This window comes from Leptinotarsa decemlineata, unplaced genomic scaffold (genome assembly GCF_025532065.1).
Source record: "Leptinotarsa decemlineata unplaced genomic scaffold, Ldec_3_MD MMD2_P_RNA_scaffold_7, whole genome shotgun sequence".
Taxonomy (NCBI): Eukaryota; Metazoa; Arthropoda; class Insecta; order Coleoptera; family Chrysomelidae; genus Leptinotarsa; species Leptinotarsa decemlineata.
In genome coordinates this window covers 89279-116232 of record NW_027412534.1, presented here as the reverse complement: position 1 = coordinate 116232, position 26954 = coordinate 89279, and the positions used below count along the sequence as shown (strand labels likewise).

The window sequence follows — 26954 nt, the reverse complement described above, 5'->3', positions numbered from 1 at the left end:
GAGGGGGACACTAGCAGTCTTAATTTAACTTCCCTGGGGTGGCAGACCCATTGCGTCATCTTGAATTCAACGGGTGATTTTTGTTTATTGAATAACTCGTTTATTTTCAACTTCACTAGAAAAATTGTGATGGACAAAGTTGTTTCAAATCAAATTCCCTACAATTTTGTTATCCATCAATTTTTTCGTAGGATCGCTATTTTTTCGAATTACATCTGAGAAAAGAAAGCTGTAAAATCTTATCATTGTATTATAATAATAATAATAATAATAATAATAATAATACAGATAATACAGACCGATAACATGCTTGAATTCGTGTTATAAGTTGTTTACAAGCATCTTATACACACGAATACTCACCGCAGTTGACCGAGTGTTCGAACAGATATATGAGCAGAGAGGGTCGAAGAGAGGAGTCGCTGGATGTAAAGAGAACCTGCTCATCGATAGATGTGTAACGCAGGACTCGATACAATATAAGCGTAACCTCTCTATGGCCTGGATCGATTACCGTAAGGCATTTGATACAATTTCGCATGAGCTCATCTTGCATTTGCTCAGATGCCTTGCGGTACCCGACAACATAGCGAGATGCATTGAACAACTGATACCACTTTGGCGAACTCGCTTCACCATAACATCTGGTCAAGCAAGAGTCCAAACAGGGTGGGTCACTTTCAGAAGGGGTGTATTTCAGGGTGATTCCCTCAGTCCCCTTCTATTCTGCATCTCACTATTGCCATTATCCGTTGCGCTCAGAAACACTCGAGGGTATAACTGTGGCACCCCCGGAAACCGGAGGCACAAGGTCACCCATCTGTTTTATATGGATGATCTTAAACTTTATACCTCTGGAGAGAAGGATCTCTATCAGTCCTTGAGGGTGGTGGAAGAGTACACGCATGCTATCGGTATGAAATTCGGGATAGACAAATGTGCAATGGTTCATCTCAAAAGAGGACGATGCGGGGACTACGGAGAGGATGTGCAGCTTGTAGATGGAAGCATCCTACACCATCTGGATGCCGGAGAGACGTATACTTACCTCGGGGTGGAACAACGCCACTCACAAGAGGTAACTGCAGTGAAAAACTCTCACCGCGGCAAGTATCAGCACAAACTTCGACAGATCTGGTCATCGGAACTGTCGGGGAAGAACAAAGTTGCTGCAACAAATATGCTTGCCGTTCCAATCTTACTCTACTCGTTTGGAGTAATGAAGTGGACTCGGGAGGAGCTGTATCAACTCGACGTAAGGACCCGAAAAATGATGCATCTCTATAGGAGTTTGCATCCCAAATCGTCCGTTCCAAGGTTGTACTTCCCCCGACAACAGCGAGGTTGTGGACTTTTGAGTTTGGAGTGTCTACATGACAGAATGGTACTGGATACAGCCTGTAAAGTCGTCAGGAGTTCGGATACCCTTCTCTGCATGGTCCGTGACCATGAGAGAGCAGGAATTGGAGCATTTCTCCTTAGGGCAGCTGCTCGAGCAGCTGATGAACTCGGTATAGTTTTCGACTCTGAACGAGGTGACTACAACTCTGTCACCGAGTTGGAACCCGTTCAGCAAAAAGCTCAGATAAAAGCCGCAGAGATCACCTCACTTCTGCGGAGACACAGGGATAAGCCAATGCATGGGGTCTTCTTCAATAATATTGAAGACCTTGGCTTATCAAAGCGCCTGACGTTCGCTTTTCTCAGGTCGAGTGGGCTGAAGTCGGAAACTGAGGGGTTCATCATGGCTTGCCAGGATGGTGTCTTCAACACCTTAGTCTACCGCAGTCGCGTGATGGGTATAGAGGTTCCTGACACAAGGTGCAGGGCCTGCCGCGAGGCGCCCGAGACCCTAATGCATTTGCTATCAGCATGTCCAGCATATGCGGTCTCGGCCTATATCCATCGACATAATACGGCCCTAAGAGTGCTATATTACCATCTACGGCATTCTTACGGTATTGACGAGACACCGGTGTTGCCCTACGCTCCGGGGGATATTGAATCCGTTGTGGGGAACGAGAAGTGCCGAATTTATTGGAACTATTCGTTCCCCACCCTCAGGCTCATACAAGCTAATAAGCCTGATGTAGTCCTTCTCGACCACCAGACCAAAACGATATTTGTCGTGGAGTTTTCAGCTCCTGGCGAGACGAATATCGTCAGAAAAGAGGAGGAAAAATGGATAAAATATCGAGATTTTCTCTTCGAACTCCGCAGACTCTATCCAGATCACTCTGTCAAGATGGTTGTTCTGATTATTGGAGTCCTTGGTGGAATGATGTCTTCTTTACTCTCGAATCTTAAAATCATACCGGCTTGCCGCACTAAGGCAGAAATCTTAGCCGCACAGATGCAGAAGGCTGTCATTCTTGGCTCACTGCGTTTGCTCAGGGCACATGATTCTCGGACCCAATGATCACTTACCCCACGGTGTGGGGAGTGGTCATTGGTTGATTATGCTGGCGCGCCCTCCCGAATGTATCGGGGCTTCGGGAGATAGGGCCTGACCAGCGCACACTACGGTGAAAAAATAATGTCTTTATTTTCAATGAAAAATAAAATGCATGATATTCATCTTGTTACACAAAAATCTCAAGGGGGAGTTCACCACTCAACCCTTGCTATTTTAAATAAGCATATTATAACTTGAAAACTAACCTAACTAATCCTAAAACCAAAATTTTTATTTCACAATTTTTTGGCATTTGACAATTGTCATTTGTTGGGTCACCTGAATATTCACCACCAATAACCAAGTGGAAAAAAAGAAAGTTGTATGAGAGATAACGAAAAATGACTACTTGTGGAACACAGATTATAGAAAAAAAAAGGGGTATACGAAACGGAACTGCATCAGAATGTGTTAACTTGCAGGAAACTTTTAAGCTCTTTTTTGAATTTATATAAATTACTATGGTGTTTTAGCGAATCGGGAATAAAATTATAAAGATGAAAAATCGAATACGAAAAACTTCTCTGGAAAATTGCGGTCTTGTGTTGTGGACATGTGATTACATTTTTGTTTCTCAAATTTATGTTGTGTACGTCTGTCCTGGATGTTATTTTACGATATAAATAAGGCGGATTTCTCTATAATATAATTTTATTAAATAAACATAATGAATGAAATTTGAACCTATCTTTCATGTTAAACCAGTTCAGTTCCGCAAGCTTGTGGGACACATGTTCATACTTCCTAATTCCATATACAGTGCTAGTCAAAAGTCCCCTCCCCCCCTCGTATCTTTTGAACGGGTATACTTATAATAATGAAATTTGGAGTGTGGAAATAAACGGATGTAGGCTTCTTAACTGGTCATAACAGGTGACGCAATAGTCATAAATGACGTCACAAGGCCACTGTGACCAAAAATTTTAAATGGGACCCTATGACAAGTGACAGCTCGTTTGAAAGGTATTGAAAATACCTATTCAGTCATACCAATTTTGTTTGGGTTTCGGCTGATTTTGATTGATAAATTGAAGAAATACGAAAATTATTGTTTCGCATTTAATTAATAAAGATTTAAGAACCAGTTCTTATAATAAGTGTTCAAAATGTGCTCCATCTACTTCCTGGCAGTAATGCATCCTATTGCTAAACTCTTGTCGTACTCGTCCCAGTGTGTCAGCGGAAATTGCCCTACATTCTTCAACAATTCGTTGTTTCAGAATGGCAATACTGTCAGGTGCTGTAGCGCAAACCTTAGATTTCAAGTACCCCCATAGAAAAAAATCTAATGGTGTAAGGTCCGGTGACCGAGCTGGCCATTCGATCGAACCTCGTCGTCCAATCCATCTACCACGATATTCTTCATCTAGGTAACGTCTTACTGCACCGTAATAGTGTGCAGGAGCACCATCTTGTTGAAACGTTATTTCCAAGTTGTCGAATTCATCTGGATTATCTTCTAGAATTTCAAGAATTAACGCCTCAATATCAGTTTGTAACATCTCCAGGTACAATTCACCGGTTAAGTTAGCATTGAGAAAAAGAGGCCCAACTATGTGGTTTCCCAAAATACCTGCCCAAACATTTACTTTTTCTGGAAATTGAGTATGTTTTTCACGAAAGATGTGAGGATTTGTGTCACTCCAATACCTCACATTTTGAGTGTTAACATTTCCATTGAGAAAGAAAGTACTTTCGTCACTAAAACAAATTGTCTGTATGTAGCCTGGTTGTTGGTTCATTTTATCGGACATAGTTTCACAGAATTCTAGTCTTCGGTTGGGGTCATCATCTGAAAGTTGGTGCACCATTTTTAATTTGTATGGATGAAATTTGTTTTTAGCCAACACCCTATGTACTGTCCTTTGACTGACTTCACAGATAGACGCAACTTGGGCTGTGGAAGAAGTAGGGTTCACTACCATTTCTCCAAGTATGTCAATTTTTTTGTCATCACTAATTGTTGGTCGACCAGATCGTTTGGCATCTTGAACACTACCTGATGCTTCAAACTTCCGAAGAAGCTCCCTCAAATAAACCCTCGATATAGGGCGATCGGGGTACCTCTCATTAAACAGTCGTTCCGCTGCATGGAAATTGTTTCTACATTCACCAATTATTAAGATAGCTGCTACTTTGTCGGCTACAGTACGTACCATTTTGCCTATGTAAACACGTAAACGTCTCGTTAAACAATAGCTTAGGTAAATTTTCAAGGTATAAACACTTCTGACAAGTAGATAATTCAAACACGTCAACCTTTTTGACAATGAACCAGAGGCGTACTTTAGAATCTTTATTAATTAAATGCGAAACAATAATTTTCGTATTTCTTCAATTTATCAATCAAAATCAGCCGAAACCCAAACAAAATTGGTATGACTGAATAGGTATTTTCAATACCTTTCAAACGAGCTGTCACTTGCCATAGGGTCCCATTTAAAATTTTTGGTCACAGTGGCCTTGTGACGTCATTTATGACTATTGCGTCACCTGTTATGACCAGTTAAGAAGCCTACATCCGTTTATTTCCACCCTCCAAATTTCATTATTATAAGTATACCCGTTCCAAAGATACGAGGGGGGGAGGGGACTTTTGACTAGCACTGCATATAACGAATACAAGAGTTTTGAACACGTTGTACTCTGGACCAGGTATCGTAGACAAGACAAGGTCCATAGACCGGAAAACAATAATTGAATTGTGCTAAAACTAGAGACTCGCATAACATTTTCTTTATAGGTACATTGAGGTACATTTTGTGAGGATATAGTAATCGTTGTGCACCATAGGCTCTCTGAATATTTCGATTGATATGTTCTCTAAATCTTAAAGACTCATCTAAAATTAAACCAAGATTTTTTGCATTACTTTCAAATCTAATTACTTCATTATTCAGATACAGTTTCAAGTTATTTTTAACTGATGCTACATGAGCATTGCTTCCAAATACTAGTGCTACTGATTTTTTTGAGTTGAGCACAAGGGAATGCAGTTCGGCAACATTTGATATGGTTTCTAATAGTCATTGTTCAACTTTCTAGCAGCGTTGTTCAAGTCATCAACTTCAAGAGGGAGGTATAGTTGTATGTCATCAGCATACATGTGTATTTTACAATGTTCAACATGTTTATGAAATTGGCTAGTATAAAGTGTGAAAAAAAGTGGTCCCAGAACTGAGCCCTGAGGTACTCCCAAGATGACATTTCTAGCTGCAGATAATTGATTTCCCAATTTGACGCTTTGTCTACGATTGTTGAGATATGATTGACAAAGCTGCAGTGATTCCGTACAGACTCCACTTGTTTTCAAGATCTTTAGTAAGGTATCATGCCTAACCGTATCGAACGCTTTACTAAAGTCAAGCATTACCAATACCGTACAATTATTTTTATCAAGTGATCCAATAATATCATCAGTTACTTGTAGAAGAGCCGTCGTGCAACTATGTCCCTTTCGGAACCCCGACTGAATAGAGGGTAAAATTTTATTTTCATTGAGATGTTCAGATAGTTGACTGGCTAAAATTTTCTCAAACAATTTAGATAAGCCCGTCAAGATGTTTATAGGCCTAAGGTCAGAAAACTGTGAGGGATTTTCGTTTTTCGGAATAGGGGTAACAATAGCAAATTTCCAAGTAGAGGGATATTTAGATGACAGTATTATACTATTAAAGATATGTACCAAGAAAGGCAAGATGTAGGGACAACAAATTTTTATGAAAGCTATACTTAAGTTTTCAGAGCCAGCAGAGCTGTTTTTTATTCGTATAAGGAATTTGAGCACTGTAGCTTCTTCTATAAGTTGGAAACTGAATTCTTTTTCACATAAGACAATATTATCGTAAAAAGTATTTATGGAAGTAGTAGCTGAGTTCTTAGACATGTTATCTATAAAGAAATTATTTATTGCATTTATCACGTTTATTTTCAATTTTACAAGAAAAAATGTAATAAACAGAGTTGTATGCAATTAAATTTCCTACAGTTTTGGCCCTTATCAATTTTTTCGTAGGATCGTTATTTTTCGACTTATACCAAAAAAGGTGTGGGAGTGAACCTAATTCTGTTGTCGCATTTATTATTGATGTTTCGTGATTATTTTTTGTTGTTGATTGTCTTTGGAAATTTGACGAAAATTTGTTGTGTTGATAATGTTATTTGTAACAATTATGATGCCGATTATTTTTAAATGTGCAAATTTTTAGAACGCACGCTTACGGTAAAGGAAACGAGGGGTGTAAATAATCGAAAGTATCACTTTCATAATTGAAACTTTCATTTCATTTTCAGTACTCTTTTGAAAGTCTTTGGAAATTTCAATTAAACACATGGATCAATAAGTCCCGAGACTAACAATGAAAACAACATTTTTTTTACAAATTTTTTTTTTATTCATCAACATAATCTCCTTTTAGGGTGATACAATGGTTCCAACGTTTTTCCAATTTTTCAATACCATGTTTATAAAAAAATGTATCTTTCGCTTCAAAATAAGTTTCAGTTTCAGCGATGACCTCCTCATTTGAGCCAAATCTTTTTCCCTGGAGCATTTTTTTAAGATCAGCAAAGAGCCAGTAGTCACTGGGGGCTAAATCTGGTGAGTATGGGGGGTGGGGAAGCAGATCAAAGCCCAATTCGTTTAATATTGCCATTGTTTTCATCGACCTGTGGCAAGGTGCATTGTTTTGGTGAAAAAGGATTTTTTTTCTCTGCATGTGCGGTCGTTTTTTTGCGATTTCCTCCTTCAAACGTACCAGTAAGTCAATATAATAATCACTGTTGATCGATTTACCTTTTTCGAGGTAGTCAATGAAAATCACGCCATGCGCATCCCAAAAAACTGACGCCATCACTTTGCCAGCTGACTGCTGCGTTTTCGGACGTTTCGGACGGCTTTCGCCAGCTGTGCGCCACTCAGATGACTGCCGCTTTGACTCTGGAGTGTAGTGATGTATCCATGTTTCGTCCATGGTCACGTAACGACGCAAGAAATCTTTTTTGTTGCAAGTAAATAGCGATAAACAGCTTTCTGAATCATCGACTCGTTGCTGTTTTTGTTCCATCGAAAGCAATCGCGGCACCCACTTAGAAAAAACCTTTTTCATGCTCAATTTTTCATGAAGGATAGTAAATACACTTCCATATGATATCTGTGTCATCTCAGCAATCTCACGGAGCTTCACTTTACGATCTTTCATTACAATTTTTGTCACTTCACTCACATTTTCCGGTGTAACAGCTTCCACAGGTCTACCCGAGCGTTCTGCGTCATTTGTGTCGGTACGACCACGTTTAAACTCGGCAAACCACCGACAAATCGTTGCTTTTGATGGACAAGAGTCCGGGTAACATTTTTCAATCCATTCTTTCGCTTGCACGGTGTTTTTACCCATTAAAAAAACAATGTTTTATCAGAACACGAAACTCGGTTTTTTCCATTTTTTAAACAAACTACAAAACGACTTTACTCTAACCTCGATAACTCAGCTGTTTCTGGTCCGATCGACTTAAAATTTCGACACGTTTCAAGCAAAGGTTAGTACTCTAGAAAGACGTGGTTACTGGTTTACTGAGAGCGCCATCTCTGGGTTAGTCTCGGGACTTATTGATCCATGTAGTATGCCTGTTTGGAACGTTTAGCCGCTGGTCCAGCCAAGTTTTCGTCGTTTGATTGATTCTTCCTTTGTTCATTGCAATTTTCCTGGTAAAATTGAAATTGAACGTGATAATAAAATTTTAAGATTTTACCCCCTCGTTTTCTCGGGTATAAATAAAAAAATATCGATTCTACGAAAAAATTGATAACGACTAAAACTGTTGGAAATTTGATTTTGAACAACTTTGCTCATTACAATTTTCGCGTGAACTTGAAAGTAAACGAGCTGTACAATAAAAAAATCGCTGATTAAATAAAAACACTCCTAGATCAGGTCTTAATGAAATTCCGACCAGAATATCAGTTTTTCAACAATTAATTCTAATATAAGTTACCACCATCTACAAATTCTTGAAACAATTCCTATACATCGCAAGAAAATGAAGCAATGAAAGTATAGGAGAATTATATCCCTTCTTAAGCCAGTGTTATAAATCAGTTTCCTATTTGAGTTTTGGTGAATATCTGATTCTGTCTGAGAGAGATGTTCAACAAGGCGATCTCTTAGGACCTGCTCTTTTTTGTCTGACCATCAACTAACTCACTGGAAGCTTATCATCCGAATTTAATTGTTGGTATTTGGACGATGGCTCAATCGCTGGCGATGAAAACAGTGTTTCAAAGGATTTATAAAAAATCATTGATTCACAACACAACAAAGTTTTTGTTTCGGGGTTGAAATTAGATGATTTTAATGTATTTCCACGTGTTAAAACCGAAAGTGACCATAAAAATTATATATTAGCTCTTGTTTTCAAGATATAGTATCATTATATTATATATATGTATATTGAGTTTTCAACAAATGAAATATTTCATCACCAACAGTTGGTACACATGTTTGTTTACATAACACCCTCTCATCAGCTGTTCTTAAGTAGTAAACATAACCTATGTGAGTTTGTCAATTGTACGCACGTGGTTGCTATTGAAATTATCAGTTGATTTTTAAATTAATTTAAGTGCTGATCTGAAATGCCTCGAAAGTGTGTGAATTCTGTCGATAGCTTTTGCTATATATGTGGTGAAATAACATTTAAGGCTCGGAAACTTAAAATGACACCTATCGTTAAGACAGCCTATGAACATTATTTTGGTGTGAAAGTTGGGGACCAAGATAAATCATGGGCTCCTCATATATGTTGTAATTCTTGTTCCGTCATATTGCGAGAGTGGCTGAAAAATAAAAACCGGGCAATGGCTTTTGCAGTACCTATGGTTTGGCGTGAGCCTACCAATCATACAGACGACTGTTATTTCTGCTTAACTCCTCCCATTAAGCAAGGTTTATCTATGAAGAAAAGAGGAACGGTTAAATACCCTAATCTCCCATCTGCTCTTCGGCCTGTACCACACTCAGACAATTTGCCAGTCCCTTCTCCACCCCAAAACTATGAAATTTTAGAGGAAGGTGGTGAAGACTGTTTAGAAGGAGCAACCCATCCTTCTACATCCTATGACCCTGATTTTGAGGTAAGCGATAGGTCTAGTGATCCGCACAGAATTAGTCAAGCAGAGTTGAGTGACCTTATAAGAGATCTTCGCTTGTCTAAGGAAAAGGCTGAGCTGTTAGGGTCAAGACTACAACAGTGGAATCTTCTAAAACATGATGTGAAAATATCTCAGTACAGACAGCGTCAAAAAGATTTGCTTCCTTTTTTTGAGAAAAAAGAAAACCTCGTAGTTTGTTCTGATGTTAATGGTTTGATGGACTGCTTGAATTTGGATCACACTCCATCTGAATGGAGACTGTTTATAGACTCTTCAAAACTAAGCATAAAAGCTGTACTTCTGCATAATGGAAATCAGCTACCCTCTATTCCTATAGGTCATGCAGTTCACATGAAGGAAACGTATATAAATATGAAAACACTTCTCCAATCAATCAAATATGAACAACACAAGTGGCACATCTGTGGTGATCTGAAAGTCATTGCTATACTCCTAGGAATGCAATTAGGGTTCACCAAGTACTGTTGTTTTTTGTGTCTGTGGGACAGTCGGGATAGAAAATCTCACTATAAAAAAATGAACTGGCCTACACGAGACCTAAACCCTAATGAGAAAAATGTAGTTTACGAGCCTCTTGTAGATCCTAAGGATGTTCTCCTTCCCCCATTACATATTAAGTTGGGACTAATGAAAAACTTTGTGAAGGCCATGGACCAGGAAGGACAAGCTTTTAAGTACTTGAGAGCAAACTTTCCCAGGTTGAGTGATGCTAAAGTCAAGGAAGGCATCTTTATTGGGCCTCAAATCCGTGAAATCGTAAATGATCCTGCTTTTGACATGATTTTAACAGGAAATGAAAAAAGAGCCTGGGAAGCCTTTAAGGGGGTTGTACATGGGTTTTTAGGTAACAAAAGAGATGATAACTTCACAGCATTGGTTAAAGAGCTTCTTCAAGCTTACCACCAACTTGGATGCAACATGTCCTTAAAAATTCATTTTCTTCACTCTCATCTTAATTTCTTCCCACAAAACTGTGGAGCTGTGAGTGACGAACATGGAGAAAGATTCCATCAAGACATTGCCTTAATGGAACAGAGATATCAGGGCCGTTGGAATGAAGCAATGCTTGCAGACTACTGCTGGTCTGTGTGTAGGGATGCTCCAGAAGTGTTTTATAAAAGACAAGCTAAACGACAGCGATCTTACAATGAATCGGATGGACTTAATTGAAATTTGGTGGTACAAACTTCTTTTATTTGTCAAAACACTAAGAATAATGTTTTTTTTTATTAATTTTGTACTTAAAATATTCTAAAAGAAACATAACAATATTGTTTTATGTACTTCACTTTTCACGTATAGTATAACTACTCTTTAAGATTAAGTACTGTGTATCTCAAAAACCAGAGCTAATAAAAATTTTTCATTGTTATTTTCGTTTTTATCACCCCAAAATTAGTAGAAATTGACTAATTTAGTGTAGGAAACATTCAAAAATTATTTTTTTTGTGTTGTGATTATTTAAAATCAAATAAATGTGACTCCATCAACATACTGTTGACAACACACAAAATTGACATCATTTGTCTTGATGAACACTGGCTGAAAGAAGAAGAACTTGAAATGACTGTGATAAAAAACTATAAACTGATCTCCAGCTTCTCAAGAAAGGAACATGAAAGAGGAGGGACATGTATTTTTATCAGAGAAGAACTTGAGGCTGAAGCATTGAAATCAAGTTACAGTATTGAAAAATACTTTGAAGTATGTATTGCCAGGATGAGACTTGAAGGAAAAAAGCAAGTATACATAATCTCAGTTTATAGGACTCCTGACAGTAACTTGAACATTTTTCGGGACAAATTAGAATTGCTACTTCATGATATCTATAAGAAGGATGATTACTATGTTATTTGTGGAGATGTAAACTTGAATTTTCTTGTTGATAATGCAAAAAGTCACTTGTTAATAAACCTATTAGGGGAGTTTAACATAAGACATCATATTCAGGAGCCTACGAGAATCACTAGTAGAAGCAATACATGTATAGACAATATTTTTTCGAACATTGAGGTCAAAAATGTTGATGTACATATCCCCTGACCATACTTATCAAATATGTACTTTCTACGTAATAAATTCTGAGATCCGAAATACTGAATACAAATATAATAGGTCTTACAGTGAATCAAATATTGAAACTTTCTTAATTTATATATCTCGTCAAAGTTGGGCTGAAGTTTATACAGCAAATACCTTTGACGAAAGATTCTCTTCATTTTATGATAAATTTTTATATCATTACAATTGCGCATTTCCAATCAGAAAAACAAAAACAAAACCAACCAAAAAACGGTGGTACACCCCAGAAATTAAAGTAATGCATGACCAACTGTGTGAAATGGAAAGGCAAAAAAAGAGCTCAAACTGTCCCGAAGATATCGAAAGATATAGAACATGTAAAAAAGCATACACCCGCCATGTGAAACAATTTCAGAAACATAAACACGATGTACGATTACTTAAATCAAACAACAGAATAAGAATAATAAGGTGAACCCTTCTATAAGTGTAAAAAACGACAATGGTGAACTGATAACACAACACAACAAAAAAATATTTTTTGAATGTTTCCTACACTAAATTAGTCAATTTCTACTAATTTTGGGGTGATAAAAACGAAAATAACAATGAAAAATTTTTATTAGCTCTGGTTTTTGAGATACACAGTACTCAATCTTAAAGAGTAGTTATACTATACGTGAAAAGTGAAAGTACATAAAACAATATTGTTATGTTTCTTTTAGAATATTTTAAGTACAAAATTCATAAAAAAAACATTATTCTTAGTGTTTTGACAAATAAAAGAAGTTTGTACCACCAAATTTCAATTAAGTCCATCCGATTCATTGTAAGATCGCTGTCGTTTAGCTTGTCTTTTATAAAACACTTCTGGAGCATCCCTACACACAGACCAGCAGTAGTCTGCAAGCATTGCTTCATTCCAACGGCCCTGATATCTCTGTTCCATTAAGGCAATGTCTTGATGGAATCTTTCTCCATGTTAGTCACTCACAGCTCCACAGTTTTGTGGGAAGAAATTAAGATGAGAGTGAAGAAAATGAATTTTTAAGGACATGTTGCATCCAAGTTGGTGGTAAGCTTGAAGAAGCTCTTTAACCAATGCTGTGAAGTTATCATCTCTTTTGTTACCTAAAAACCCATGTACAACCTCCTTAATTTGAGGCCCAATAAAGATGCCTTCCTTGACTTTAGCATCACTCAACCTGGGAAACTTTGCTCTCAAGTACTTAAAAGCTTGTCCTTCCTGGTCCATGGCCTTCACAAAGTTTTTCATTAGTCCCAACTTAATATGTAATGGGGAAAGGAGAACATCCTTAGGATCTACAAGAGGCTCGTAAACTACATTTTTCTCATTAGGGTTTAGGTCTCGTGTAGGCCAGTTCATTTTTTTATAGTGAGATTTTCTATCCCGACTGTCCCACAGACACAAAAAACAACAGTACTTGGTGAACCCTAATTGCATTCCTAGGAGTATAGCAATGACTTTCAGATCACCACAGATGTGCCACTTGTGTTGTTCATATTTGATTGATTGGAGAAGTGTTTTCATATTTATATACGTTTCCTTCATGTGAACTGCATGACCTATAGGAATAGAGGGTAGCTGATTTCCATTATGCAGAAGTACAGCTTTTAAGCTTAGTTTTGAAGAGACTATAAACAGTCTCCATTCAGATGGAGTGTGATCCAAATTCAAGCAGTCCATCAAAACAATAACATCAGAACAAACTACGAGGTTTTCTTTTTTTTCAAAAAAAGGAAGCAAATCTTTTTGACGCTGTCTGTACTGAGATAGACAAGCGAAGATCTCTTATAAGGTCACTCAACTCTGCTTGACTAATTCTGTGCGGATCACTAGACCTATCGCTTACCTCAAAATCAGGGTCATAGGATGTAGAAGGATGGGTTGCTCCTTCTAAACAGTCTTCATCACCTTCCTCTAAAATTTCATAGTTTTGGGGTGGAGAAGGGACTGGCAAATTGTCTGAGTGTGGTACAGGCCGAAGAGCAGATGGGAGATTAGGGTATTTAACCGTTCCTCTTTTCTTCATAGATAAACCTTGCTTAATGGGAGGAGTTAAGCAGAAATAACAGTCGTCTGTATGATTGGTAGGCTCACGCCAAACCATAGGTACTGCAAAAGCCATTGCCCGGTTTTTATTTTTCAGACACTCTCGCAATATGACGGAACAAGAATTACAACATATATGAGGAGCCCATGATTTATCTTGGTCCCTAACTTTCACACCAAAATAATGTTCATAGGCTGTCTTAACGATAGGTGTCATTTTACGTTTCTGAGCCTTAAATGTTATTTCACCACATATATAGCAAAAGCTATCGACAGAATTCACACACTTTCGAGGCATTTCAGATCAGCACTTAAATTAATTTAAAAATCAACTTCACACGATAATTTCAATAGCAACCACGTGCGTACAATTGACAAACTCACATAGGTTATGTTTACTACTTAAGAACAGCTGATGAGAGGGGTGTTATGTAAACAAACATGTGTACCAACTGTTGGTGATGAAATATTTCATTTGTTGAAAACTCAATATACATATATATAATATAATGATACTATATCTTGAAAACAAGAGCTAATATATAATTTTTATGGCCACTTTCGGTTTTAACACGTGGAAATACATTAAAATCATCTAATTTCAACCCCGAAACAAAAACTTTGTTGTGTTGTGTAACAGATCCACTGGAAAAAAGCAACTATATCAATGATTATTTTATAGATTACTTTCAAAATTGTCCTAAACCAAATCTTGATCAACATTTCGATAAATTTCATAAAAGTTTTTTCCTAACTCCTGTAACACCTGAAGAAGTTCAGGAAATCATCTCAAAAACAACATCTAAACCTGCAGCAGGAATGGATGGCATAAATGGTAAGGTCCTGAAGGCTGCTAGTAAAATTATTGCCCAGCCATTAGGTGAACTAATAAATGATACATTCACGTCTGGAATATCTCCTACCATCAAAGAGTCTAAATGCATTCCAGTTTATGAGAACAAAGGTTCTATAAACGAAATGAAAAATTATAGATCTATCTGCATACAAAATCAAATTGCAAAAGTTTTCGAGACATCATACTCCACACGATTGACAGCTTATTTGGAGAACTTCCAACTAATGCCATCCATTCAGAACTGATTTCGAAAAAATAATTCAACTAATACTGCAATTTATGACTGTTTGGAATTCATATATAGAGCATTAAATGAAAGAAAAAATGTCGTTGGCCCATTCTACGATCTAAGCCGGGCATTTGATACTATAGACCATAACTTATTAAGACTCAAACTAGAAGCTATAGGAGTTCGTGGTGTTGCTCTAAACTGGGCAACTTCCTACTTGGACAATCGAAAACAAACTGTTGTACTAGATTCCATAAAATCAAAGACAAGAGAAAGTTATCATAAAGATGTACCTCAAGGCTCCATTCTGGGACCTCTTTTCTTTATAATATTCACGAGCGACATAAAGAACACCTGTGTTGCTGCAGATCAAATCATTCTCTATGCAGATGATATGAATATTTTAATGTCCAGAACAAATAATGAACAACTAGTAAAGAATGGTAATAAGGCATCACAGGAAATCAGTGACTATTGTAGTAAAAATGGACTAGCACTAAACACCGCTAAGACCTATCATATTCGATTCTTACCAAAAAATATGAATCCTGATAATGATCTCTACTTAACAGTCAATGGAAAATCGATAGAAAGCAAAGGGAGTTTGAAGTTCTTAGGTGTTGTGCTTGATAGGAAACTTTCATGGGAAAACTATATCACCACTTTATGTTCAAAACTCAGCACAATCACATACATTATTAGGAATCTGAGGGATACAGTATCAGCTGATGTACTGAGAATTCTTTATTTCGGACTGGCACAGTCAGCTATGCAATATGCAATAATATTTTGGGGATCCTCAACTCGCATACTAGGGGCTTTTCGTTCTCAGAAAAAAATCATCAGAGCTATGAATAAAACTCACCCTTCAGAATGTTGTAAGCCACTATTCCGAAATTCTAAAATACTAACGTTACCTTGTCTCTACATCTTGAACTTGATATTGTTTATAAAGCACAATGAAAATACGTTTCTGAAAAATGATCAAATACATGCACATGATACAAGGAATAAGGAAAATATTCATCTGCCCTTTTCCAGACTTCTCATTGGTCAAAATTCCCCAAAATATGTTGGTGTAAAATGTTTCAATAAGATGAAAAATCTAATAGATATGAGCGGTAGCAAGTCAGCAATTAGGACTAGAATATCAACATATCTCAGCGATAAGGCTGTCTATAGCGTAGAAGAGTTTCTGGGCTCCTGATTATATTTTAAAATTATAATTGTACAAACCTCAACTGAATTCGTTGTGTAATTGTTATAATTGTACATTCTTATGATACTCTTTTTATATATTTATATCATTAATAGTGTCCCGTTGCTGCAGTTGTACCATATTCCTACTTTATAATCCATTTGTCTATCCCTATTTTTTATTTTAAATATATATATATATATATATATATATATATATATATATATATATATATATATATATATATATATATATATATATATACAGGGTGTCCCTGGACTTCCTCTTTTCCTCTCGGGAATGTATAGATGGGGTCAAAATATCACCAGTACTTCATATAACTTTTTTTCCTAAAAGTCTTCGTAACCAAGTTACGGGCCCTCGAAGTTACAAAATGAAAAATGTTTTTCTTTGATAACTTTTCAAGTGAATATTCAAAATCATCCAAATTTTGGTAATTGATTAAACAAATGAATTCCGTCGATGAGCTTTCATGCAGGAGTCAGTTGTTTTGCTACAAAGTCAGGAACGGACTACCCCGATGGTCCACACCCCAAAACTTTGAAATGACAGATATTTTTCAATATTTTTCAACAAAATAAGGTTACTTGGACAATTTTATGAATAAAAGTACTCGTGTGGAAAGTCGATCGGAGCAACGAGTCTTGATAAAAATGTAGTTCTACTCGACGACATCAAACCCGCTCGTCCACCATTATTTGAAATGAATAATTATCAAAGCAGAAATAATAATGATAACGTTAATTCAACAACATTTATAACAGGAATAATACAAAATATGCTAAAATGAAGTCGTAAACAAAAAGTACAGTACCTATATGGAAGTTTAACTCACAATTGTGATAGCAGATATTTTTTCAAAAGAAATATCAAGTTCTGTAGATTCGTGGTGTTTTTAAAGTAACAAGCTACGCTGCTATGAAATATCGAATTCATTCCATATTTTGTATGTACATAATACGTGTGGAATAATCACGTTTTGTGTTGATCAGTTATCTGAATCTCATGAAACTCAACATTCGAATGTTTCAAATTCTTCTTCACAGCTAAACTGTTGAGGAGTTTCACTGATAATTATAATTTTATGGGAGAAATTCTTTAACACGAATCTAAATTTAGCTGAAAAAACGCACATCGGAAAAAATATTTACTATACTAATAAAAAGCAAACGAATGAACTACAAAAACGGCTGCACATGATCAGGTGAAAAATATCCAGGGAATAATTATGTTCCATTTCTTTCACAGATGTTGACAAAAAAACCTTTTAGAAAGTTTTGATAAAAAATGAGAAACTGGAATGCGATTTTGTTTTGTTGAGTGGTGCGTTGTCATATGACTATCATTGTATTGTCAATATTCTATAGGATATTTTGAATTTTTTTGATATGGCCGAACAGTTTACATTCAATGAATATGCAGATATGCATGTATTTTATGGACGAGCATTTTGTAATGCTGCAGAAGCTCGTCGTCTGTATTCCGAGCATTTTCCCAATCGAACGGTACCGTCAAGAGAAACATTCGAGCGTGTCGATCGCAGCTTGAGGGAGACAGGTATGTAATTATTGATAATTAATTTGAGCACGTTGTTTTATTTCGATATTATTGTAGGTACAGTTTTGCCAAAACGAGGTGGTGAGGGCGCTCCTAAAACTGTACGTACCGTTGTATTGGAGGAAAATATTTTGGAAGCCGTCGCTGATGATCCTTCAATGAGCATCAGAAATCTATCAGAACAGTTCCATACATCCAAGTCCACTATTCATAGAATAATTAGGGAACAACTGCTCCACCCATTTCACATCCAGAAAGTACATGCCATGACACCTCAAGATTTTCCAGCACGACTGGAATATGCCAATTGGTTCATGGATAGGCAAAGAGAGGATATGACTTTTATTAATCGAGTTTTATTCACTGATGAAGCAGGTTTCAGTAGAGATGGAGTTATCAACTCTCATAATCTCCATATATGGGCCGAAGAAAATCCCCATGGGATATTGCAAACCAAACACCAACGGAAATTCAACGTGAATGTTTGGGCTGGTATCATAGGAAACCATCTTATAGGACCATTCGTTCTACAGGACCGATTGAATGGAGAACGTTATTTGGAGTTCATTCAGAACGATTTGAATGGACTTTTGGAACATGTTCCATTGCAAACCCGAAGAGATATGTGGTTTATGCATGATGGCGCTCCTTCTCATTTTAGTTTGATTGTGCGTGACCATCTGAACCATATTTTCCACAATAGATGGATTGGTAGAGGTGGGCCATATTCATGGCCATCGCGGTCTCCGGATTTAAATCCATTGGATTTCTTTCTGTGGGGGCATCTAAAAAGCCTTGTTTACGCTACACCTATTCACACAAGAGATGCATTGTTGAATAGAATAACATTACATTGTGAAGCCATACGAAACGACCCTGGAATGCTATTTCAAGTACAGAGAGGGTGTCTTCGCAGACTAAGAAAATGTATAGAGAGAGAAGGTGGTCATATCGAGCAGTTTCTGTAGCGGATTTTTCATTTCTGTTTGCTCTTGAGGCTCTTGAGTTTCGTTAGTTAAACGTGTTTGCATTATAAAAATTCGTTATGAACATTTTACCTATCATTTCCATTTTCCTTAAAAACTAATATTTTCGAATAATGGTAGACATCTCAGGATAAATGTTGTTGAATTAACGTTATCATTATTATTTCTGCTTTGATAATTATTCATTTCAAATAATGGTGGACGAGCGGGTTTGATGTCGTCGAGTGAAACTACATTTTTATCAAGACTCGTTGCTCCGATCGACTTTCCACACGAGTACTTTTATTCATAAAATTGTCCAAGTAACCTTAATTTGTTGAAAAATATTGAAAAATATCTGTCATTTCAAAGTTTTGGGGTGTGGACCATCGGGGGTAGTCCGTTCCTGACTTTGTGGCAAAACAACTGACTCCTGCATGAAAGCTCATCGAAGGAATTCATTTGTTTAGTCAATTACCAAAATTTGGATGATTTTGAATATTCACTTGAAAAGTTATCAAAGAAAAACATTTTTCATTTTGTAACTTCGAGGGCCCGTTACTTGGTAACGAAGGATTTTAGGAAAAAAAGTTATATGAAGTACTGGTGATATTTTGACCCCATCTATACATTCCCGAAAGGAAAAGAGGAAGTCCAGGGACACCCTGTATATATGTATATATATATATATATATATATATATATATATATATATATATATATATATATATATATATATATATATATATATATATAACACTAGATATTGTATTGTCTATATTTTATGAATTTTAGTCAATCTACTTTATATACAAATATTTTTTTTTGACTAGTCCGATAAGTTACATATTCTGTAGTTTTCACCACACAATGTGTATTCTTTTGTGATGAATAAAATGATTCTGAATAATATTTCCGAATCCATTTTGAAATTGGCTCCTGGCATAAGAATTTTGAAAAAGTCTAAATGGAGTCTTCTGGGTGCTCCTCCCTCTAAAGATTCACTTTCAGAACATCTTCGAGAAAAACGGGAATCACTCAAATTGCTGACCACCAGACTGAATGAACTTCCAAAACACGTTGCATTTTTCCTTTTGAAAATTTGTTTGGCGATTCCAAAACTCATGTACGCCCTTAGATGTCCCCCACTTGATCAAGTCAGTTAGAGCTTGACGAAATCGATAATTTACTCCGCAACACGACGGAATATGTTACAAACAATCATTTCAATGGCTCCAAGCAACGCTTCCTGTAAACCTTGGCGGACTAGAGCACGTTCGGCTTCTTCCGTAGCTTTACCAGCTTTTCTGTCATTAGTCAATAGTGTTGTTTTCGATCTCATTGATTCCATCCTTCCATATTTATCAATATCAAAGACGTTTTTTATGCTGATGGTGAATCACTTTGGCATGCCGCAACTAATATTGCTCCTCCTACAGATAAAAAGAAAATACAAAGTGCATAGGACCGACCTCCTCTGAACATTATAACTGATAAACTTCTGAAATCTACAAGTGTATACGATAAGGAATCCGGTGCTTGGCTGAATGCTTTACCTGTTGCATCTCTTGGAACACTATTAGACGATGGATCTTTCAGAATAGCAATAGGACTTAGGATGGGTTCATCTATTTGTGTGCCTCATACTTGTGTTTGTGATTGAATAGTTGATGAGAAAGGTACACATGGTTTGAGTTGCTGGAGAAGTGCAGGGCGTACATCTCGACATCACCAAGTGAACGACATATTGAAACGAGCTATGTTGTCAGCGAATGTTCCTGCAATTCTGGAACCCTTAGGTACCAGTCGAGATGATGGTAAACGACCAGATGGTATATCTCTCATACCATGGAAATACGGTAAACCTGTGGTATGGGAGTTCACTTGCGTTGACACGGTCGCGGCTTCCCATCTAGTCGGAAGTTCGAAGTCTGCTGGAACTGCAGCATTCATTGTCTGGCGAGAAATTGAAAAGAAAAAAATACCAAAATCTTGAAAACAACTATCTGTTCCATCCAGTAGGGGTTGAAACTTTTGGTGTTTATGGCCCGAAGTCTCTGTCATTCGTTCATTAACTCAGAAGGAGAAACCAGTGTGAAGGTGGCCATGCGTTTTCATCCATGTGTTTGGTGAATGAGAGGCGAGCGCGCTATTCCGTCATAGGTCGTTTCACCGCAATTACTCACATGGCTGGCCATGGAAATTTTTACATTGATAGACTCATTGCTGGAAGCGAACTGGTGTGATTGGAAATGATTCAAATGATGATGAAAGTCCTTTTTTTATTAAATGAACCGCATTTTATTGAAATTTTACAAACAACTGATAATAACAGAAGCAGAAAAATAATTCCAGATAGAAATTCGTTGCTAGGAATATTTTTTCTGTCAATTAATTGAATACACCCACAACTACCCTTAATTCACTTTTCATTAAAAAAAATCACAAGTCCTTGCAAAAACACATTGCTGATAGTATTTTTTCATGAAACCATCGAATTTCGCAAGCTTGTTAACCCCAGAAGGGCCGCTGATTTAGTCTCGCGAAAGAACACCCCCGACTACCCTTAATTCAATTTTCATTAAAGAAAAAGCATGAGTCCTCGCAAAAACACATTGCTGGGAGTATTTTTTCAAGAAACCATCGAATTTAGCAAGCTTGTTCACCCCAGAAGGGTCGCTGATTTCGTCTCACGAAAATACACCCCCTTCTACCCTCAATTCAATTTTCATTAAAAAAATTGCAGAAATACATTGCTGGGAATATTTTTCCATGAAACCATCCAATTTGGCATGCTTATTAACCCCAGAAGGGTCGCTGATTTTGTCTCACGAAAATACACCCCCTTCTACCCTCAATTCAATTTTCATTAAAAAAATCATAAGTCCTTGCAGAAACACATTGCTGGGAATATTTTTTCATGAAACCATCGAATTCAGCAAGCTTGTTAACCCCAGAAGTGCCGCTGATTTGGTCTCGCGAAAGAACAACCCCGACTACCCTTACTTCAATTTTCATTGAAAAAAATCATAAGTCCTTGCAAAAACACATTGCTGGGAGTATTTTTTCATGAAACCATCGAATTTGGCAAGCTTGTTAACCCCAGAAGGGTCGCTGATTTGGTCTCGCGAAAGAACACCCCCAACTACCCTTAATTCACATTTCATTAAAAAAAATCATAAGTCCTTGCAGAAACACATTGCTGGGAATATTTTTTCACGAAACCATCGAATTTGGCATGCTTATTAACCCCAGAAGGGCCGCTGATTTAGTCTTGCGAAAGAACACCCCCAACCACCCTTAATTCAATTTTCATAAAAAAAAGCATAAGTCCTTGCAAAAACACATTGCTGGGAGTATTTTTTCATGAAACCATCTAATTTTGTAAGCTTCTTAACCCCAGAAGGGTCGCTGATTTTGTCTCACGAAAATACACCCCCTTCTACCCTTAATTCAATTTTCATTAGAAAAAATCATAACTCCTTGCAGAAACACATTGCTGGGAATATTTTTTCAAGAAACCATCAAATTCAGCGAGCTTGTTAACTCTAGAAGGGCCGCTGATTTAGTCTCGCGAAAGAACACCCCTGACTACCCTTAATTCAATTTTTATTAAAAAAGCATAAGTCCTTGCAAAAACACATTGCTGGGAGTATTTTTTCAAGAAAACATCGAATTTAGCAAGCTTGTTAACTTTAGAAGGGCCGCTGATTTTGTCTCACGAAAATACACCCCCTTCTACCCTTAATTCAATTTTCAATAAAAAAATCATCACTCCTTGCAGAAATACATTGCTGTGAATTTGGCATGCTTATTAACCCCAGAGGGGTCACTGATTTTGTCTCACGAAAATACACCCCCTTCTACCCCACATTGAGAAAAATTCACCATTAAAATATCGTAATGCGAAAAACAAAAACTCAATTGGATGGTTTAACTGCGACTTCATGATTATTATCCTTGAGGTTAACAAAATTCAGATGATTGAGTAAACCTATTTGTGTATATATGTATATTGTACGTGTTCATATTTAGTGCTGAATGTATTACTCCTTCTACATAGTTCTTTTTGTAATTGTGGAATTGGTGTTCTTAAATTTCCGGAGGTTGTATGCCTAGGGAAACACCTCCCTAGACAATGAGTTCCAAAGCCTCGCTGTTCGTTGGATGAACGAGTCTTTGAAGAGAGATGTTCTGCAGGTCTCCAAGGTGACCACAAAGGGGTGTGAAGACTGAATTGGATGGGTCAATCTCGAAGAGACTGCTGAAGGAGGAACGGTTGTTGATATTTCACGAGAGCATCGCCCATGAAAATATCTATAAAACAGAGACAAATCGGCAACATAAAAAAATATTCCCAGCAATGTGTTTCTGCAAGGAGTTATGATTTTTTCTAATGAAAATTGAATTGAGGGTAGAAGGGGGTGTATTTTCGTGAGACAAAATCAGCGACCCTTCTGGGGTTGATAAGCATGCCAAATTCGATGGTTTCATGAAAAAAAATTCCCAGCAATGAGTTTCTGCAAGGAGTTATGATTTTTTCTAATGAAAATTGAATTGAGGGTAGAAGGGGGTGTATTTTCGTGAGACAAAATCAGCGACCCTTCTGGGGTTGATAAGCATGCCAAATTCGATGGTTTCATGAAAAAAAATTCCCAGCAATGAGTTTCTGCAAGGAGTTATGATTTTTTCTAATGAAAATTGAATTGAGGGTAGAAGGGGGTGTATTTTCGTGAGACAAAATCAGCGACCCTTCTGGGGTTGATAAGCATGCCAAATTCGATGGTTTCATGAAAAAAATTCCCAGCAATGTGTTTCTGCAAGGAGTTATGATTTTTTCTAATGAAAATTGAATTGAGGGTAGAAGGGGGTGTATTTTCGTGAGACATCAGCGACCCTTCTGGGGTTAATAAGCATGCCAAATTCGATGGTTTCATGAAAAAAAATTCCCAGCAATGAGTTTCTGCAAGGAGTTATGATTTTTTCTAATGAAAATTGAATTGAGGGTAGAAGGGGGTGTATTTTCGTGAGACAAAATCAGCGACCCTCCTGGGGTTGATAAGCATGCCAAATTGAATGGTTTCATGAAAAAATATTCCCAGCAATGTGTTTCTGCAAAGAGTTATGATTTTTTCTAATGATAATTGAATTGAGGGTAGAAGGGGGTGTATTTTCGTGAGACAAAATCAGCGACCCTTCTGGGGTTAATAAGCATGCCAAGTTGGATGGTTTCATGAAAAAATATTCCCAGCAATGTGTTTCTGCAAGGAGTTATGATTTTTTCTAATGAAAATTGAATTGAGGGTAGAAGGGGGTGTATTTTCGTGAGACAAAATCAGCGACCCTGCTGGGATTAATAAGCATGCCAAGTTGGATGGTTTCATGAAAAAATATTTCCAGCAATGTGTTTCTGCAAGGAGTTATGATTTTTTCTAATGAAAATTGAATTGAGGGTAGAAGGGGGTGTATTTTCGTGAGACAAAATCAGCGACCCTTCTGGGGTTAATGAGCATGCCAAATTGGATGGTTTCATGGAAAAATTTCCCAGCAATGAGTTTCTGCAAGGAGTTATGATTTTTTTTAATGAAAAGTGAATTAAGGGTAGTTGGGGGGTGTTCTTTCGCGAGACTAAATCAGCGACCCTTCTGGGGTTAATAAGCATGCCAAATTTGATGGTTTCATGAAAAAATATTCCCAGCAATGTGTTTCTGCAGCAAGGAGTTATGATTTTTTCTAATGAAAATTGAATTAAGGGTAGAAGGGGGTGTATTTTCGTGAGACAAAATCAGTGACCCCTCTGGGGTTAATAAGCATACCAAATTCGATGGTTTCATGGAAAAATATTTCCAGCAATGTGTTTTTGCAAGGACTTATGATTTTTTTTAATGAAAAGTGAATTAAGGGTAGTTGGGGTTGTTCTTTCGCGAGACTAAATCAGCGACCCTTCTGGGGTTAATAAGCATGCCAAATTTGATGGTTTCATGAAAAAATATTCCCAGCAATGTGTTTCTGCAGCAAGGAGTTATGATTTTTTCTAATGAAAATTGAATTGAGGGTAGAAGAGGGTGTATTTTCGTGAGACAAAATCAGCGACCCTTCTGGGGTTGATAAGCATGCCAAATTCGATGGTTTCATGAAAAAAAATCCCAGCAATGTGTTTCTGCAAGGAGTTATGATTTTTTCTAATGAAAATTGAATCAAGGGTAGTCGGGGGTGTATTCAATTAATTGACAGAAAAAATATTCCTAGCAACGAATTTCCTTTTGGAATTATTTTTCTGCTTCTACTATTATCAGTTGTTTGTACAATTTCAATAAAATGCGGTTCATTTCATAAAAAAAAGGATTTTCATCATCATTAGAATCATTTTCAATCACATCAGTTCGTTTCCAGCAATGAGTCTATCAATGTAAAAATTTCCATGGCTAGCCATGTGAATAATTGCGGTGAAACGACCTATGGCAACGAAAGATCACCGTTCTACCTCTTTTTTTAATAGAAAGAATTAGTATTGCTATTTAACGTGGCAATGCTGCTTCGGCCTTGGGAACTATTCCTCCTTCACATAATTTTGATGAGACCATGCATTGCCCTAATTTCAGTACGGAACTGAAACCTCTTCGAAACAAGCCGAGATATGTGAACATTCATCATTCTCCTATCAAGGTTAATTCACAAGTGATTGATCCACCTGCGGTCAGTGCGGTCAGTGGACTCAGGTCATTCTTGCCCCCCAAATATAAGTTGCAGTCCTCGTAGAACTGGTTCCCTTTCAGTGGAAGAGCTTCATGAAGCAAGAGCCGAATCGATCCCTCTACGAAACCCTTCTTCACTTGGAAGGATCGATCGCAGCTTGAGAAATGGTTCTTATGGAGATTCTGTGAAACGTGTGCTTCCTTACGAATCAGTAGAGGTTTTAATGATGAACAAGAACTGGAATGTTTCCTACTAATTCATTAAACTCATACACCTGTTCATGCAGCTTCAGTTTCGTAAGAAGGTATCATCTTTCCCTCCAACTGATTTTCTGGAGTCTTTGAAGTCCACTAAATACTCGTTAGGACGACAAGAAAATTGTTCCGAATTCTTGGGGTTCTTGTTGAATACTCTTTGTGAGCAAAACAATAGCAAAATCAATACTCCTGACCGCTCTGGATTTAATGATTCCGTACAGTCCATCTCGTTTTGTGTTTGTAAATCTTTTGCTGGAAAAATCCTCACTTGTTTACTTTGTAGTAAATTTTCAAGAGGTAGCGAATTTCTGGAACTTCACCTAGCTTTTCCTAATGTGACTAATAACCAGTCCGTGCAAAGCTTATTGTTAAATCATCTGAAAATGGAATTTTTAACAGGTGATGATCGACGGTATTGTCAAATATGCGCCAAACTAACTGACTGTTTTAAGGAAACAAGTATATCTGAGGCACCAGTCAATCTAATAATAACACTGATCTTCAAACAAGACTCAACCTCTGACGGAAGCAAGAAACTCTTTGGAAGGTTCGAAATAGATGAACACTTCAATCTAGCAGACCACTATTATAATATTCATGCAGTCATTCACTGTGGTCCTAGCGTTGAATTTAGTCATTATTACGCCTTGGTCAAAGATGAAACGGAGTGGTTTAAGTTTGACTATAGTCGTGTCACGAAGTGTTCTGGCGATGCATTGAATCTATTGGAGTCTCTGGAGACACCCTACATTTTGTTTTATAAGAGAGAGGACCTTGTTAGATCAAGATCTTCAAATGATGTGGTGCTGCAGGTTTTTCCGGGTTTTCCTGCAGCTGAAAAAGCAAATGCGCCACTGGAATCAATGAAGTCGCCCCCGAGCGCCAATTAATTTTTATTGTTGTTTTTATTTTTAATGTTGTTTTAATAATGAATAACAAATTTTCTGACTTCAATAATAAGTTAACCTTCCACTATAAAGGTTAACTTACTATTACTCATTTAAATGAACAAAAACAAAACTGTAAATGCATAGTGACGTTGTTAGCTTCGTCTCCGTGTTACGAGGTGGAGAGAAAAATATTTTCATCATTAGGTCTTTCAAACGAATATATATTTATATATACGATATATAACGATATACTTGACGTGCAGAACACAGCGAGTTAAAGTACGAAACCACATCAGTGAAGAAAAATCTATTACATGTGGTGTACCTCAAGGCACGGTGTTGGGGCCAATTCTCTTCATAATATATATGAACAATCTCTTCTTGACAAAGGGAGATTGTGAGATAATAAGTTTCGCAGATGATACTGTCATTATATACAAAGACGAAACCTGGCAAAAATTGAAGAAAAAAATTGAAAATAACTTTTCTCACATTATAAAATGCCTGAATCACAGACTGCTTGCGATAAACCTATTGTATGTGTCCTTAAAAAAAGTTACCGA

General features: G+C 37.1%; 1 protein-coding gene across 3 annotated transcripts in view; it reads right to left on the bottom strand.

The window, feature by feature from the left end:
- Positions 1-26954, bottom strand: part of LOC111516111 (Equilibrative nucleoside transporter 2) — a 62548-nt gene that overhangs the window by 19803 nt on the left and 15791 nt on the right. The gene's annotated exons all lie outside the window — the stretch shown is intronic.